Genomic DNA, 19,358 nt, shown 5'->3' on the forward strand with positions numbered 1-19,358 from the left:
TAGAAACGATATAGAGATCAACTAGATTTACATTAGATATCGACTAAATGTGACTTGGATATCTACTAATCTATGATCTAAGTCATTACTTGTCGAAATCGTTCAAGAGGGCCTCCAGAATCGCGGAAACGTCAAATTTGACATATCTATCTTCTAAATATCTTTAAATTATCCATATCGTAACTTGTTGAGGTCTAGTAGAGATCTAATACATTTTCAGAATCGAGCCGAAAGTAAGCGATCTTGACATGTCTGTTAATTGAAAAACACTTTTTAAAAATCAGTAACTATTACTTATGAAAGCAGAATAATATAAATTTATCGTATTAGAGTCATAATTGTTACATATTTGCCGTAACTTATTTTTAATTGTGTTTTTCAATTAAAAGACATCAAGATTGTTTACCTTATTTCTAATGCTAAAAAAAACGAACTATAGTGCGTGTTAGTACTTTTCGTGCGTACGAGGGGCGGCTGAATAGTAATCTACCTAAGTATGAAATAAAAGACTGTAGTGTCCAGTTTTATTTTATTTTTCTATGTAGTCCCCTTCGAGGGAAATGCACTTATTACATTTGTCAAATAATGACATTAACCCATGAAAAAAAAAATCTTTTGGTTTGTCGTCAAAAAAGTCCGTTACAGCAGCCTTCATCTCATCATCAGTAGAAAATTTTCTACCTCGGAGGTCTTTCTTCAGATTTCGGAAGAGAAAATAGTCGCAGGGGGCTAGGTCTGGACTATACGGTGGGTGGTCAATGGTACCGAAGCCTAATTCTTTCATAACCAGCTGCGTTGTGCGGGCAGTATGGACAGGTGCGTTATCGTGTAACATCAAAATTCCTTTGCTTAATTTGCCTCTCCTTTTTTCTTTTATTGCATCCCTTAACTGGCGTAGCAGGTTAGAATAATATTCGGCATTCATGGTAGTTCTTTTTGGTAAATAATCAATCATTAATATTCCTTCTATATCCCAGAACACCGTAGCCATAAGTTTGCCAGCTGACGGTCGAACTTTAAACTTCCTAGGAGGCTTCTCGTCTTTGAACTTCCATTGTAAAGACTCTTGCTTACTTTCTGGGTCCCACTGTCTGATCCAGGTCTCATCACACGTCACTACTTTTGACATAATTTCTTCTTCTTTCCCCCGACTCATGTTCAAAAAGTCCTTACAACATTTCACCCGTCTGTCCATGTCAAAAGGCGTTAACATTCTGGGGACCCAGCGCGCACTCACCTTAGACATGTTCAAATGTGTATGAATTATTTCATTAACTCTCTCTTTACTTATGCCCACATCTCGGGCTATCTCCCACTGCTTCACCCGTCGGTCTTCTAGAATTATTTTTTTTACTTTGGCTACATTTTCCTCCGTAACCGCAAAAATCGGCCTTCCACTACGGGGGTCATCCTCCAAGCTTTCACGACCAATTTTAAATTGCTTGGACCAAAATTTTATAGTGAATTCTGAAGGGCACGAATCACCAAACACACGCAACATACGCTCTCGGATATGCGAGGGCGTATTTCCTTCTTTTGTTAAGAATTTGATCACTGCACGGTGCTCAATTTTAACTATTTTGATTTTTTCACCCGACATCTTGCATAAATTCGAAAATTGTACACAAATGGCATTTACGGAAACAAATGAATGTCACAAAATTTGAAAAAAGAATAAATAACGAATAAAATTGCATTGCAACCAGTAACATATTTTAATATTTTTTTGACCAAGGAGATTACTATTCAGCCGCCCCTCGTATGTCAAAAGTTTAAAGGGCCTTATGTACTGTAAAACGTTGTACGATACACGTGCGAATAGGATATTATAATATTTCCTCTTTTCCGCACCTGTATCGTAAATAACTATTATTATTATTCTAACTAAACCGGAAGAGTTTTTTTAGAAATACCTAAAATTGCTTATTTGATTATGTCTGCAATATAAAAAGCTTAACTAACTATCAAGATTTTTTTAAATAGTTTTGTGACAAAAAACAGATGGGGCAACACTTTTTTTATACTTTAGGACTTTCAAAACAACTATTGTTGTGGTAAGCTCCACAGCTCGAACTCGCATGCTTGCTACTCTCCTCTTTACCAAGCACAGTCGCTACTGAACGACATACTAGACACCGACGACGAACTCGACATCTTCACTACAACCGAGACCAAATTCATAGCCGCATCATGTCGTTATATCGAGAAAATCGTAACCACTAGCTCCATTATTTACCAATGAATGCATTATTAGGAAAAATTAAATCAGTTATGTGCCTATTGATTCTGTATAAGTAAATGAATGTATTATTAATTTTATTAGAGTAAAATGTGACATGTTATTCAAATTGCAAATAGTAATATTTATTTCTTTTATTTCATCATTTTATACAAATACTCTTATATTCTAATTTAGTCTGTAGAAATCGATTTCATTTAAATTTTATTAGGATTCTATTTAGAAAATTGTGACATTGACAAATATTGACGTTTCTAATTCCATAATCATTCGGCATTGTACATAATATGTACAATTTATAATCAGTGGCGTAGCTAGAGGATATGGCGGCCGGGGCAGGCACCAAATTTGCGCCCCCCCCCCTCCCAAACGAAATGAACTAACAAAAGGGTTACTTTTTTACTTATTAAAGTTTACTTTTAATTGAGACAAATAAGTGTTTTTTTAGTACATCGGTGGCTAACAAGCTTACGACCCACCTGATAGTAAGCGGTCACCGCATCCTATGGACGTCTATATACACTCCAGAGGCGTTACATGCGCGTTGCCGACCATTTTAAAACTTATACACTTATTTTTTGGAGATCTCAATATCGCTTGTGAGTTTGGGATCGTAGACTATTCATAGGTACAGCGCACCTTTGAACTGATTTGAAGGTGGCATCCAGATGCTCCTGCCCAAAGGTGAAAGCAGTACTCAATAAATGGGATCTGTTTACCCCAGAGTAAAGTATCGCCTCCCTTTATTGAGCACACCGAGTTTTTTGGGATACGAGCGCAGCCTACCCAGCAAGGTGGCTACGAAATCATTGGACGTCACTGATGGAGATGTCAACACCGAGGCTCCCAATACTCTCTGACATGGGAAGGCTTGTGCCTTGAAAAATTAGGTTTTCTTAGCGCTAAGCGCGCAAAATTGAGTCTTGGTGGGATTGAATTGGACTAAATTGTCCCGATCCCACACCGAAACTCTGGATAGAATGCTCTCAATACCTGACACAGGTTTTTCACGACATTCTAGTATCACAGAACGAGCGATGTTAGCACGGCATGTCTTATATATACAGGGTGGCCCAAACCTTGACGTCCATATTTTTTTTAAATTTCTCACGCTGTGGGCTATCAGAATAAGTATGTATGTTAGCCGACGTTTCGTAGTTTACGAATTATGATTTTTATTACTTTTAACTTATGTTAAGAAATTCCGGGGTGAAAATTTAATTTATAAAAAAAACTATTGAACTTTATTAAATGTTCCTTTTTGTAACATAATCCTTGACAAACGGCGCAGTTGCTAAAAAAACAGCATCCTCACTTCGCTGAGTTGGGAAAAAAAGACAAACTTTTACGTTCAAGCATGTCAAGCTTAGATATTGCCCTTACCTAAATAAATAAAAAATACAAGAGATTTCAAGGACTTTTTGTTATTTTAGAAACAGCTAGACCCTAAGTTTTTTAAAAGGTCAAAAAAATGATACTTAATTGTCCAAATTTTTGAGAGTCGCCGGTCAAAGGAACTGAGGTGGAAAGCTTCCAAATTAGTAACTCTTTAAAAAAAGTCCTCTTTTGTGGGGTCACTTCCCCATCGCTATTTCATGTTATCAGTGCAAATACCACGAACAATTATTAGAAGACATAAAAGCAAAGCAAAGCTGCACCCAGGAATTTCTTAACAAACTCGTAAACTACGAAAAATCGGCTAAGATACATGGGGTATACGGGGTGTCCCAAGACTATGGGACATCAAGGGAAAGTACCTTAAATATCGTAGATAGGATATTTTGCTGAAAGAAGACTTTATTTTAATTTAAAAAACAATTTAAACTGCATGAATCCTTTCGATCGGTATAATAAAACTACAGGCTGATTTTTTTTTTCTCGTGTAGCGGGTTTGATTCCCGGTTCAACCATGTAATTATTTAAAAATCTATGAATGCAGTTTAAATTGTTTTTTAAATTAAAATAAAGTCTTCTTTCAGCAAAATATCCTATCTACGATATTTAAAGTACTTTCCCTTGATGTCCTATAGTCTTGGGACGCCCTGTATTCCGATAAACCCACGACGACGATTCTAAAAAAATTTATTGGAGGTCAAGGTTTGGACCATCCTGTATACAGGGTGGCCAAAAATAACTGCATTTCCGTTGCCAGGGAAAGTCGTGAAAAAAAATTTGGCTGTGTCCTACATTTTGGCTGGTCCATTTTCTATGGGAGGTATTTTGCCCATTTTGGCGCCCCCCCTTGGACGGCGCCCGGGGCACATGCCCCCTCCAACCCCCCCCCCCCCTAGTTACGCCTCTGCATATAATTTTAGTTTTGATTTAGTCCAATTTTATTTTATTGTATTTATTGCAGTTAATGCATGTTAGATATTAAGTAATACCAATTAGCACGTAAGGTTTATCTGTAAGTGCTAATTGATTGAAGTGAATAAATTATTGATTGAAATGATTAAGATCTATCCATACTCAACCCCACCCACACCATGGGGTTAATGAGGAAAAAAGTGGATGGACACACCTAACAACCACTACGGAACCCAAAACTTAGGTACCTATTTAAAAATACTGTACCAAAAATCCTTACATTTTAAAATTATATATGTACATTATTATTATAACCAAGAACCTAAAAAAAAAATATATTATAAATTGGTATTATACCGGGTGTGGCCTGTAACACGAGCAAAAAATTACACTGTAGGCTCTACTCCTCAAACTAACCAACATTTGTTCAGCAACTTTTAAAATTTACTTGTATTTTGAGTTTTAGAACACTTTAAAGTTTATTCTAAGACGCAATGTATTGCGAATTTTGTTGTTTAAATAGTGACAAGCAACGTCAATTACACTGATGACAGCATACATTGAAGGTAATATTTAATTTGTATGAATAATAGGAAGTCTAAAGACTTCATAATTTTTAAAAGTTGCTGAACAAATGTTGGTTAGTTTGAGGAGTAGAGCCTACAGTTTAATTTTTTGCTCGTGTTATATAGGCCACACCCGGTATTTAAGGGAGTTTCCCGGAAGCGGGTGACTTAAGGGAGATTTTATACATTTAGTTACTATTGTTTTAGTTTTATCGAGTTGTCGCTTGCTTAGGTTTAATGAGTAATAATTAGTTATAAGTTTTTTTTTTACATGGATATACCTACCGAATGGAAAGATATATTTATTACCACACAATTCAATAAACATAAAACATTAAATTAGCTTAAAAATAATGATAAAGACTATTTTTTTTAATACCACATCGGTGGCAAACAAGCATACGGCCCGCCTGATGGTAAGCAGTCATCGTAGCCTATGAACGCCTGCAACTCCAGAGGTGTTACATGCGCGTTGCCGACCTTTTAAAAACCTGTACACTCCTTTTTTGAAGAACCCCATACTGTAGACCCTCGGGAAAACCTCGGGAGGGAGCTCATTCCACAGCCGGAGCGTCCGCGGGAGGAAATTCCTCTTAAATCGCACAGTACGCGACCATTTAGGTTCTAGGGTGTGAGGATGAACACCCTGCCGACGGCGAGCGGTGCGGTGATAGAAAGCGGCCGTTGGCATCATGTCAAATAGTTCCTCAGAGCACAACCCATTGTACAAGCGGTAGAACACACACAAGGAGGCAAAGTCTCTCCTTAGACTTAAAGATTCAATACCGCTTGTGAGTTTGGGATCATCGACGATTCGCACAGCGCAGATTATCTATATATAATCTTAAAACAAAGGGCCTATAAATAAAAAAACTTCCTCCTAGTCACTGCCGATGGGCAGTGTATCCAGAAGGCTAGCCGCATTGCCACCTAATTGTAAGTAACTATGTAACAAGGGTGAAAATTGTAATAGGTAATAATTTGTAATTGATAAGTATTGCTTTTATAATACATATTTTTTCAGTTTTACGTATGCATATTGAAGGTTAAGGAGTTTAATCGTTTCTACAGATTTAAAATATGTTAAATCAGACTAGATAAAATAGTGCATTGTTTAAAAAAAATATGTTGCGAATAAAAAAAACAAGCATGTTATTTTCTCTATAAAACTGTTATCAGAAAGCATGATTTAGGCCCACTTGCATCATCCCACTAACCCGGGGATAAGCGGTTAAACCGTTAAACTAGTGTCAAATTGTACCGGTAGTCATGGCAACTCCAGGTTTAACCGGTTAACCCCGGGTTAGTGGAATGGTGCAAGTGGGCCTTAGTCGTTTCACGGAACTTGGAACATTAATCGCCAGCGACTTGATTTACCGTAAGTACCGTAGGCCTATTAGAGTATTTGAGCGACGGACGAGACGGCCAAAGTCATGTTACAATATGAATAATACAGAGGGCTATACTTAAATAACAGTTTAAATTGCGTTAAATAGAAAGTACAGAAATACATTTACTGTCTAACAAAACTAAAAATGATAGTTTGAGTCACAAATTCTCGTGTCTACGTGGCACACCAGACTATGTAGCAGTCGACCTACCCGTCCCGTCGGCAGTCGGCGCCCGTCGGCTACTGCAAGATGTGTATTACGGTAGAGTCTATAAGAATATTAATAGAAGTTTTCGAAATTCGGATTGTATTTATATGATGAATACTGATTGCAAAGAAGATAAAGTACAAAAAGCGGATTTAATGCCAGAAGACATTCTCTACCAGACAACCATCAGGCCAAACAGGAAATAGTTTTAGGTGCGGAAAAAGAGGTGTGAAACAGGAAAGTTACGCTACAAAATTTAGTCAAAATGTACATAAATTTACAAATAAATCTATATATCTAAATACAAATAAATAATATACATATATATTTAATACAAATACCCGCATACACTAATATACTACTAAATTACTACGAATTTTAGTCTTACCTACTTATGAGATTTTTCAATAAGGTGCTTTGAAACTAGATATCCTATAGGTAAAGAAACATTTGTGGGTCATGGGTCGTCCCATTCGTTTTTCGTCAAGTTTTTAAATTAGTCCTATTCTGCTTTCGTCACTCATTCTACATTCGTCACAATCGTCGGTGACTTTCAATGTAGAATGAGTGACAAAAGCAGAAGAGGACTAATTTAAGAACTTGACGAAAAACGAATGGGGACGACCCAAGACGATACCCATTTGTGGCATTCAATTACAGACGGGTGCTTATTATGCTTGAAGTGCAATAAGGACCATTTTATCTGAAATTCCAACAGACATTCTGATTAATTAAATACGCCGAAAAAATAAAAGACAAATTTTCACTTAAAATTCTCATCATTGGTGCCGTTATTACACATAAGTCAATGCTATATGTAAGTATGTCCTTTCCCGGGCATTAAACTATGCCTATCCATACTGAATTTAATATAATTCGGTTCAGCGGTTTAAGCGTCAAAGGGTTAAAACATGAAAGTTGTATGCTATTTTTTATGTTTGGGTGTAAGTTTTTTAATTGTTGCAAATTAAGTTATCAGCCACTGCAATATGGGGCATGCTGTTAAACTCTATACGGACGAAGCCTCATGCCTCTTTCGACCCTACGAGTAATAGGAGATAAAAAGTGAGCCATGATGTATGCTCTATTACGTTACAATTTTTCATATATATCCCGTGGAGCGCCTTAGTATCACACGTGCATGACGTGATAGTAACTTCATACTAATTGTGATACTGGGGCGCTCCACGGTACATATGCCGGCGGCCGATCGTAAGATCAGACATATCGTGAAATTCCTAGGCGTATCGTGAAACGTGAAAATCTTTGACTCGTTCCCTGAGTCGACGAAGCCCCGGGGCTCCTATTTCTGGGCAGTTTGCCCTTCGGGCATCTGAAGCATTCTAACGAATCTATCCTACCTATATATTATATATTGGTTTAATGTGACTATCGTCAAAACATTACACAGGAACATTACGATCTGCGTGATCTTACGATCGGCCGCCGACATATACATTGTATGATGGCAATAAAATGAAAAGAACTAAAAAATTATGAAAACACCGCAACCTTTATTCCTCCTATCAAAATAGTAATAGCTCGTTACAAGTGTTACAAAACAAAACATAAACATCAAGTTACAGTTACAGTACTTTACTTTATACGTTCTGCATCCCTCAGTGGCTAGACATAAACTAATTAGATGCTTTGTACCACTATTTAATTACTAATAATTCGCTATAAGAAAACCGCTATAAACTTTTGTAGATTAAGAGATAGTAATATCTGGGTACAAAACTCTTACTTAGTTGATAATCGGTGTAGCTGGTGTATTAGTTTATTACCAACATAAATAACGGCTGTTTTCTGTGTTGTTTTCAGCGTGTGCGGTCGACGAATCAGGGAGACGAGCTTACTTAAAGCGATTGTCTACTAGAACTTATCGTTTTAAGTAATCTATCTCCTTATAAATCCCTTGATGCTTTGATATATTTTCGTGAAACAGTTGTCAGGTACAGTGTGACGAGGTGTAAACACGTATAAGCGATACAAACGGACGAAGATCCCACCGACCCGTTCATCGGCCGAACTGGGAAGTTCGTCCGGGCGTAGCACTTGATACTAGTCTTCTTTTTTCTTTGTTCAATCCTTACCGCAAGTTCTATTCTTCTTTCTTCTTTGTCATGAATCCTGTTGTACATGTTGGTATCATTATTTTTTTTCTTTTTATTTTAAATTACATTTCCTTAAGTATTACGGTGCTGCGAACCCTGTAAATATTATAAATTCCTTGATAGACCGTTGAGAAAATATGACAATGAAATAATGATATTTCTTGAAATTTTACGCGATGTTTCAGACAAGAGTACTTACTTATAAACACAGATAATATATTATTTGCAGGCAGGTACCAGGGATGTTGCGGATGCAGATTTTTTGACATCCGTGGATGCGGATGCGGATGTCAAGATTAAGTTCTTAAAAGACGTCAAATATTACATTCTTTGTAATTTTTACTAAAAAAAAAAAAAAACGTTTAGTATTTGAGCAAGAATATAGGTGCGTTATATTTAATAAACAGTAACTTGGCCGACTTCTAGATCTAGACGATTTCATAATAGGTAGGTAATGACGTAATTACCTAGTACTTATTACGCCGCCGCTAAGACGTTCCTATACCGAGTTGTTCGACATCCGCATCCGCATAAGCTCCGCATCGATTTTATGCGGATGCGGATGTTGAAAATAATGCGGAAGTTTCGCGGTTGCGGATATTCGCAACATCCCTGGCAGGTACTAAAATAAATTAAAAAAGTCCTCAAGTGACTTAAAAAAAGAACCAATTTGCTTTACGTTGATGTGAACTTTTATTTGGTAGAGTCGGCAGAGGAAGTTGTAATAACTGTATGAAGTCGTGTTTTTGCTGAAACTAGAACGCACTTTATTAATTACTCGTACCTGTTTTCCTGTGGCAAACAAAAAGCACTTCACTAATAATTTAAAACCACACTACACTGAACTTAAGTAAATAACTATTTATATTACGCTTCAATAATTTAAAGCTTCACCTGTAATGAAGAGTGGATGCTAATGAATGTATCTTCAGTGCAAAACGTGTGAGATAAGCGCCCGCTGCCTTCTGTCGACCTTCGATCGGCGCGACGCGAACGAGTGAGCGATAGTCGGCGGCGGCGCCCGCGCGCGTCGGCGGTGAACGAACTCACCTTGACAAATGCACCATTTGGCATTGTTCGCGGGAAAACCGGCGGCCTTGCTCGCGCGCCGCCGCCGCGCCGTCGACCAATCGCGAGCCTTCGCGCCACAGCCTGCGCCCGTTTTGGCGGGAACCACTCGTCTGAGCATTGCCCGCATGGCGCTCGCGTCGCCGTCGCTAGCGGCGCGATTTCAGCATGACGACCTTTCATTCAGAGCGTTGTCTGCTTGCGACTCGAAGCTAAATACCGACACAACAACTACATTAGTAATAAGGAAACAGGGTTGTATTATAGGTGCATAATGCATCTATTTTAGGTTAGTAATAAATGCCAGTGACTAGGTTGGTTAATGACAACATCTATCATGTCGTAGACAGACAGAAAATTATTCATATTTACAACTATTAATGAAGTGAAATGAGTTAAACGCCCCCCATTCTAATTACTCAATTAACTATGGTAACAAGATATTGTCTGGTGCATGTTTTGCCTGGATACCACGGTTGAGCGAGTGGCACTCACGTGAGCAGCCAAGAATAGTCGAGGCAGTAAAAAACTATGTGTTATGTAGTTTCCCGCCGACCAATAATTGCCTATTATCGGCGTGATGCAAACCAAACTGTTATAGGCTAGAAGTAATTTAATAAGCAAGAGGTTTTAGGGTATACCTATATATGCCATTTGATCTATTATTATTGACTACAGATGGCAGTTTCCATGTAAAATAATTAAAATTTACCATGAATTTGCTGAAGACTATAGGTACGACAACTTGCTCATCCCATAACCAATAACCAGGTATAATATTTTTCACGTGGCTTGGGTACGGTGCTACCACCACAGCGTACTGAACATCATATTTTTTTGCGTAAGGCACCTAAATATGGCTGGGTAACGTTCGTTTTATCCACCCAGCTAGCCAACCGAGCAATTTTACCTCGAGCGCGAAAAATTGGGCGCGTGAGTGTCAGTAATTATCCATTTTATTACCAAAATGGCGGATGCAAGCGTCATCGCTGCAGGTTCGTGGAACCGAGTACCGACGATTGAATCACCTTCAAACCTTAGGGAAAATAAACAACGCTTCAATATTTTATTGCGGTTGCTAAGGCGTTTGAACGTATTCTATTTAGTATTCGTAAATCATTTTTAGTCAATGTCGTTGCTTTTATGGTGCTTTTATGCCACCGTACGATGACAGTTACATGTAGAACAACATGTATTTATCTTGCAAAGAAATGGAGCTGCATTTTGAAGTTATAAATACTTACGTAGGATAATAAACAAACATCACTTCTTTTTTGTTTTAAATTGATCTGAATGTATGTTTTAATTTAATTGTACGTATTTCATTTTCTATATAATACATTTTTATCTTGGGTCGTCTGGTAACAACCAAAACTCAATAATTATTACTATCATACAGTCAAAGTTATAGTATTATAGTGAACCGTACTAGTAAGACAACAAGGTTGATTTTTGTTTTATTATTTTATGCAATTAGTATGTTTTGATTGTCACCTAGCTGAGGATATGGAAATGTATGTTTCTGAATTAAATTTATTTCATTTCATAAGTTGCGACGCCTATATCAAACACAATAATATTAGTAGGACCTAAAAGAGATCTACTTTGGAATAAGTTTATAAAACAGTCATTAAATGTCCTTTAATCGTAATATATAATATTAAACATTACCTACGAGTGTGGGTTGAGTGGTCAATGCAGTCCTGCCTAAATACATTTGCTAATCAATATCCCACGCGCGTGTCGAATGAATTAGTTCTAAAAACATAAATATGTGTACCGGTCTATGTATTTACTTAATCTTAAAGTATTGCGCGCGATTTGTAAAATATTAAAGATTTATTTAAGCATATTAGGTCAATCTTACTCGTATGCAGGTGAACTTATTCTACACCGTGTTTTTATTGAATTCCGTTAACTTCGGGGTATGGTTAAGTACGTTTAAGAGAACTAAATGCCATAGTTAATTAAAAAAAAAAACTTTTTTTACAAAAAAAAGGTATAAAAAGTAATTAAATGTAGCATATAGCGTTGTTGTAACACGGATATTACATTAAATCAACCAAACAATTGAAATCTATGACATATCAATGTCATTTCGAACATCGATCGACCGAAATTGTACTTAAGTTTAGTAGCAAATGTATGAACTCATTCTAAACACTAATCAATATGTAAACCAGGCCTAAGGCAAATGTACACGCTTGTAGAGGCCTTATAAGAAAAAAATAATAATTAATGATTATCTCCGAAATGGAGTTAATTAGAATATCGGTGTCTTTGAGAAAGTTACTTGATTTAAGCTCAGGAATGCACCCTTGCAATTAACGGAAATAAAAAAAACACGGTATAATATTATAAACTTAATGACAATAATGACGTAAAAACGGCTCAACCGTTGAGAGTGAAATTACTTATAACTTCCTTTATATACAGTATGTGTCCGACCATTGGGTTTTAATTCCAGGGCCTGATTTTACTCGCTAAACTGAGCTACTTTTACTATGGGACAAACCCTAAAATCGGGGAAAAATTTTTGGCTTTTCCATAGAAAACGTCGACATCTGATCAGATAAAATGTATGAAAACGTAAAAATTTTTTTCGGGATTTCGGGGTTGGTGCCATAATAAAAGTAACTCAGTTTAGCGAGTAGAATCGAGCCCTGAATTTAATGCCCGATGGACAGTAACACCCTGTATATAGGAGTAAAAGGGGGCAATTATAGAACATTACAGCACAGTAATACCGTAGTGGCTATTGGAACAGGCCGCGTAGCCAAGATGCCAATCGCTTACGCTCCGTAGCGATCGAAACGCAACTGTCACTGTCGCGCTAATATGGAAGAGTGATAGAGAGACATAATGCTTTTCGTTGTCGAAGCGATAGCGATTGTAACCTTGGCTAGGGCGGTAGCATTCGTAGGGCCGATCTAAAGGGCATTCCTACGACCTCCGTAGCGCTGCTACGCCACGGCTACGCCGTAGCATAGTACAGGGAACCTTAACTATAAATAGGTAATAATTTAATAAAATGTATTGTTATTCCTAAAAATATCCTCATAATTATAAGTAAATGTTATGTACACAAATAATAAATTGGATATCTAATTGTATTATTACTTTTCCTTAACAACACGGGGAAAAGCAGGTTTTAATATCTCTATCGTGATTGTCTCCATATCAGTAAAAACTAAATTTAACTTTCCTTTGTCAAGCTTTACTTTGATAGAATTATTATTTATTAATACATTTATATAGCGATGTAATGAGGAATGTTATGAAAGTTATGAAACTGAAGGAAGCGAAAGAGGTATGTCAGGATGGTAGCTAGTGGAAATCCGTGGTCTCTGCCTACCCCTCCGGGAAATAGGCGTGATTATAATGTATGTATATATGTATGTACCTATAGTTCGTTTTTTTTAGCATTAGAAAGAACTCCACAGAAGTAAGCGTACAGTTTTTATCAGGCTCTTTTATTGTTAATAATTATTGAATTATCTAATGTAGCACGGTCAATACATATAATTTACTTCAAATTATTACCGCTAAAAGTGCCGGATTTGGAACCACAAGCTTACTTCTGCGAAGTTCTTTCTAATGCTAAAAAAAACGAACTATATATATGTAAATATTGATTTAAATTTATACATACAAGTTAAAGTATAATTCTTATTCAATTAAATATTGTAGGTGTTTCACTAAGCAGCAGTAACTGCTCAGCTTGGCTTTAGTACTATTTCCTATATCTACATACACCACACACCATCTGTGAGTTGGATATAAAACTTGTTCAGCATTTGAAATGTAATAAGCTAGTAAGGTTCCATTGTATACGGAATTAAAATCGACAACGGAACCTCGAAATTATGTTTTTCTTCGTAAAGAACAGCATTAACCTCCTGCGACTAAATGTATATTACAATGTCACAGAATAAATAATAGTACTAAGTACAGAAGACTCACTCTCTAACAAAACGCGTCTGTTACGATCAGCACAGATATGGCCGCTAGGTGGCGACAGCGCCACGCGCGGCTTATGGCAAACCCCAAAATTGGGGCCAAACGGATGTACTTTTAGCTACTTGTAACAAAGCGACGAAATCGCGGAGTGAGACACGCCTGACAACTCGGAGTAAATATCTATGGAGTAGAGACGCGCACTAATTTCTATCTGAAAAATTCTGTCGTTTTTGGCGCGGGGGACGAGGTAACGCACACAAATAATGTTAACACTAATGCATTTTTAGTATACGTCGCTACACACGCACACGACAAAATTATCAAACACTAGCAAAAACTATATTCACACAAGTACAAGAACAAACACAGACAACCCTGTCCGTGAACGAGATGACGTCAGTTCTAAGTAAACCTAGGTAGTGCGAGGGACGCGTCGATAATATTGTCGATAAAATTGACAATGAATTTTAATTTCTGCTTTTATCAATTATAATAATAATACAATATCAAGTCTTTGTACCAGCATTTTACTAACTTTCAATTTTTGTATTGTTTAGATGTTATTTCTAATAGTTTGTCAATTTGTTTAGGGCGAATCTTGCACGCTGATATAGAATGATTTTTTATTATCAGTTCATTAGTTAATATTTTACATGTTGGTTTACTTCTGAAAGCAATGCAATATACTATCGAGCATGCAGATCTGATGACAGAGATGGAACGCGGCCATAGGATGTCATTATTAAGGGATATTGAGTAGGGGATAATTAGTATATATAATATATCGGCGGTAGATCGTAAAATCGGGCATATCGAGATATTCCTAGGCATATCATGAAACGCCGCCATTTAATAATCTGCCTTTTGCATTTTTTGCCACTGCCAGTGCTGCATTCTATGTGGCATTTGGAGCAGAATGCGTAGGTACTAGGTAGGTACTAAAATCATACGCTACCCAAACACGTACTATAAGTAGGCTGTCAAGCCATTTCAATGGTTATCATTTGCTAAAATTTAGGACATCCTACTTATTCGATATGCCTAAATGTTGAGGTTTGAACTGTATGGCTGGTGGTCACTAGTCAGATCATGACATGCCGGCGTTTCATGATCTGCTTAGGAATATCACACCTTGAAGATAGCACGATATGGCTGGTGGTCACTAGGCAGATCATCATCTGCCTAGGAATATCACACCTTGAGGTTTGTACGATATGGCTGGTGTTCGCTAGGCATCATGGCCATCTACTGTATATTATTCATTATGTTTATATCGATTTTACCGATATTCGTTTTTATGGTGTCCCATCACTAATATTGGTACGGTGATACCAGAGTAATAAATTAAAAGTGCCTATTTATGGAAAGTGACAGCCGTAAATACCTTAAATTAATAAAATATTTGACATGTTAAATAAAAATATATAGCTGGTAAAGCAAATCTTGTCAGTAAAAAAGCCTTCCCGCCTACATTTTTCAAATTTGCTGCCTTTTTCTACTGACAAGATCTGCTTGACCAGCTATATGTAGAAACTAAAGGAAAAATTAATTTTCAAAAAATAGTCTATCGGTAATTTTACGTTATTTAGGGGTTGTGCACAAATCGCGCGAGATGTTTTCGACTACTTTTTGATCCCCCGTCCCCCTTTTCTTTATTCTTATAGATCTATTAATTTGATTAAATAGATTAGGTTGATATGAAACTAAGGTGTTATATAAAAATAATGCGTTACATAAATTATATAACAAAAAGCATAGCAAATAGGGTATATTACTGCAATGTTCTGCCGCCAGAGTGTAGCACTAAGCTAGCTAGTAAATTTTCTCTTTTCTCTTTATCGCTCAAATATGCAATAGTGATAGAGAGGTTAGATAACGAAATTTAAATTTTCTTGTTCCGCGGCGGACCCCCAGATTGTGATGGGTTGTGGACTTGTGGTAGTCGCGCCCCCTACGCAGAGTTTCGCATAATATTTCCTATTAGAAATTCTACTCGTACCTAATTAATATTTAGAAAGTCTTCTTTAGAATTACCCTAAATTAGATCTAATATCATATCACTGGTATCACTGTCACATTGACAATGTTTTTTAGTTATTTGCAAAGTTAATGCACTATTTGATAATATTTAGATGTAATAGTACTTAAATATGATAAGAAACGTGTTCTTTTTGTAGACTAGACGTTTCCGATCTCATTTTGCACGAGAAAACGCTGCAATTCGGCATTTTCGGCTCCTATCATTCCGCTTAGACTGACGTTTGCTGAATGGCGTATGACGTGTGGCAACTAGTTTTATATAACCTCCTTGACCGGCGGCTGCGATCTTTTTGCAGAGGGGAACGCCTGTTAATGGCCGCTCCATAGATATTTACTCCGAGCCTGACAATGTACATATTCGTGCAACCTAATTTGATCCTTTCATGAACCAAATATAGTAGAATTTCTTTTGTTTCATTGTTTTTTAAAACAAACGAAATTCGTTCTAATTTACTTGTATATTAGGTTCAAAATAAAAATATTGAAGACTTTATATGGTGGGTCTTAGGAGGTTAACTGGAATTTTCCGCCGCCGATACGCATCCGTGAAAACATACGTATAATTGCAGTTGCAATCCCTTTGTCCGTGGTCGGTAGTATCAAGAGGCATTAATCAAAGAGAGGTCTGACAAGAGGTCCATCCCAATATGGAGGGGATAATAAAGCAAATTATTGCGAGGATCCGATTCAGAAACACGAACATTTTAACAATAAAACTCTATTAAATTAAAAAAAAACTTGGATACTGGGTAACAAAAAATGAGCGTTGTCCCAATACCGTGTAACCGTATAATTAATACTTAATTTAAATTATAAGGTAAAAGTATAATGGCCCGATTCGGATTTTGAAATAGACATCTATTAGATATCTTTTAGACATCACCAAGATACGATAACGATATGTTTAAGATCTAACCTGTCAAATTTGACATTTGCGCGATTCTGGATATTCTCTTGAACGATTTCCACAGGATATGATCATATGACTTTGAGATCCAATTTACATCTAATAGATATCTTACTCTATCTAACGTAAAAGTGACATTGGTTGCCCGAATTGCGCTGCAAAAGAGAACTAGTTGATATCTAAACTATAACGTATGTAGAATGGATCTAGTACGTGTCGTCACTTGTGAATCTTGAAGTTCGAATACGGCAGTTAAACTTTGCCCTTTAACATAACTTTGCCCACCGCGTCACAGTTTAGTAAAAACGAAATATCTTTTTGAAGAAAAGTGAAGAAAGTGTATCTGTAACTAATTTTAAAGTTACTTAGAGCCGATATACAATTGTATACTCTGTTATGCAAAGTAGAGAAGAACTACTAGTACTGAATATTAAGTTTTTTGCCATCTGAATGACACATCTTTTTAACAAAGCCATATGCGAATACATCACCTGCATATCTATCTGGTGATTATTCGGACCCTTATCAATGTAATCTGGAGTTTCGTTTCGATGTACGAATTTATTCGATTCATTATTATTTAGGTTCGAATTATGCAAATTTGCGTATTAATTAGGTATTACTTATTTTATCTGTACGTACTGTTATCTTTAGGATAAGAAAATATATTCTTATTAGGTAGATAAATGCCGTAGAGGATATCGCACCAATCAGTAAATGTTACATACAAAGGTCGTATCATATCAAGGTCAACACTTTAACAAGATGTTAAATCAGAATTGGTCCCCTAAATTGCAATAAAGTTAAGGTCTTAGTAGCTCTAATCTAATAAAGTTATAAATATTTTGAGGCAATCTTATACAGGAATCATGAAGGGTGACTTTTTGATGTGTGATTTTTTGATATTAAAAAACTTTCTTTATTATGGGAAAATAACTAGAGTTAGACAGAGACAAGTAAGTCTGCAACGATTTTGATAGCACACGCAGTACAAGAGTTATTTATACTTCATAATTTTATTTATTTATTTACACTTTATTGCACAGAACATAAAAATAATGTACAAATGGCGGACTTAATGCCTAATGGCATTCTCTACCAGTCAACCATCGGGCCAATCAGAGACATATGTAAAAATGGTGCAAGGAGAACAGAGGAATTTATTAGAACGATGGAAAACAACTGAACAACGAATAATTAATAACTAATATAATAAAAATAACTAAAAATAATTAAATTTTTAATAACTATCATTTTATTGAAGTTTGACGTTTACACTTGCACTGCGTGTGCTATCAAAATCGTTGCAGACTTTTCTACTTGATCTAACTCTATCATAAAAAAAATATGATAGCTACTTTCCCAAATTATACAAAAAAAAATACTAACAACAAGCAAATCTGCCTTTGGAAAGGGACAATGACAATTTTATTGACAAAAACAAAGAAAGAAATAAACAAACATAATAAAACTTAAAAACCTACAGATAACAAATTTGGCCCAGATCGCCGTCAATATTTATAAATATCAGCGGTAAGTAAATACATATAATTTAATAGAAATGTATTGCTAAACGCGGCTTGGTCCTGTCTGAGCATGAGTCATGAACAGGTCGACAGAACCTGCTACACAGCTTTCGTTTAGAGGTCGTCACAATTATTAGTGGCTGGATCTAGCAACCAATATGTATGTACTTTGGTATTTTTTGCATGATTTTAGGCGTAATGAAATATTGAACTCAATTTGATCTTGGTTTGCGTCGGCATGTAGCTATCCCACACGCAATATCTTAGTTTAAAAGAGTTCGGTCTGAGCTCGCAAATGTGAACATATAATTTGTGTTTTTTTGTGCTTATTTTGGACAAAAATATCGTTTAAAGATTGCTTTATTTGACAGTTTCCTGTAATTCCTTCCTTCCTGTTATTAAGAAGGTAAGCTGTGGCCTGACTATTTAAAAAGATTTGAAAAATTAAATGTAGACTCAGTTACATTTTTTGATTTAAATATTTTAACGTCAAATTAAAAAAACAATATTAAAAATCAAGTAATAAAGTAACTTATAATTTATAATGCAATTATAAAATAGCCTAGTGTTAATTTGTTCAATACTCGTAATTCCATGTTATAAATAATATTAAATTTTGGTTGCATTTCAGTTGTTTTTTTTTAAATTTACCTACCCTATTATTTCAAACGTCTAAATATCGATTATGAACGAAAAAGAGAATCATCAAATATATTTATTTTATAAAGTATACAATATATCGGAAGCTAGCTGTTATGTTAACTTATCGACAATGTGGTGGTGTGACTTTTGGTTAAAAATGAAACACGTTATTTTAATTTGTAAGTACTTAAATTAAAGTACTTAGGCTATAAGTGCAAATTGTGTCGTTGAAGATGTATACGCATTTTATAATCGCTCATGTTCATACTCATATGCTACTTTGTTGTTTTACTTTGTTTTATTGACAAATTCTATAGGTTATATATGTTGCGTGAATATGAAATTTATGTTTTTTTAAGTAGCTACCTTTGAATAAAATCATATGAAT

The 19,358-nt window shown here is 36.0% G+C and overlaps 1 long non-coding RNA gene across 1 annotated transcript in view; it reads right to left on the bottom strand.

Moving 5' to 3' along the window:
• Nucleotides 1–5,468: 5,468 nt before the first annotated feature.
• LOC134670120 (uncharacterized) overlaps nucleotides 5,469–19,358 on the bottom strand; it is a 381,632-nt gene continuing 367,742 nt past the window's right edge. Inside the window, exon 2 of the long non-coding RNA XR_010099016.1 lies at nucleotides 5,469–5,592. This is a non-coding gene — a long non-coding RNA (uncharacterized LOC134670120). The remainder of the gene's footprint in view (nucleotides 5,593–19,358) is intronic.

This window comes from Cydia fagiglandana, chromosome 13 (assembly GCF_963556715.1).
Source record: "Cydia fagiglandana chromosome 13, ilCydFagi1.1, whole genome shotgun sequence".
Lineage (NCBI taxonomy): Eukaryota > Metazoa > Arthropoda > Insecta > Lepidoptera > Tortricidae > Cydia > Cydia fagiglandana.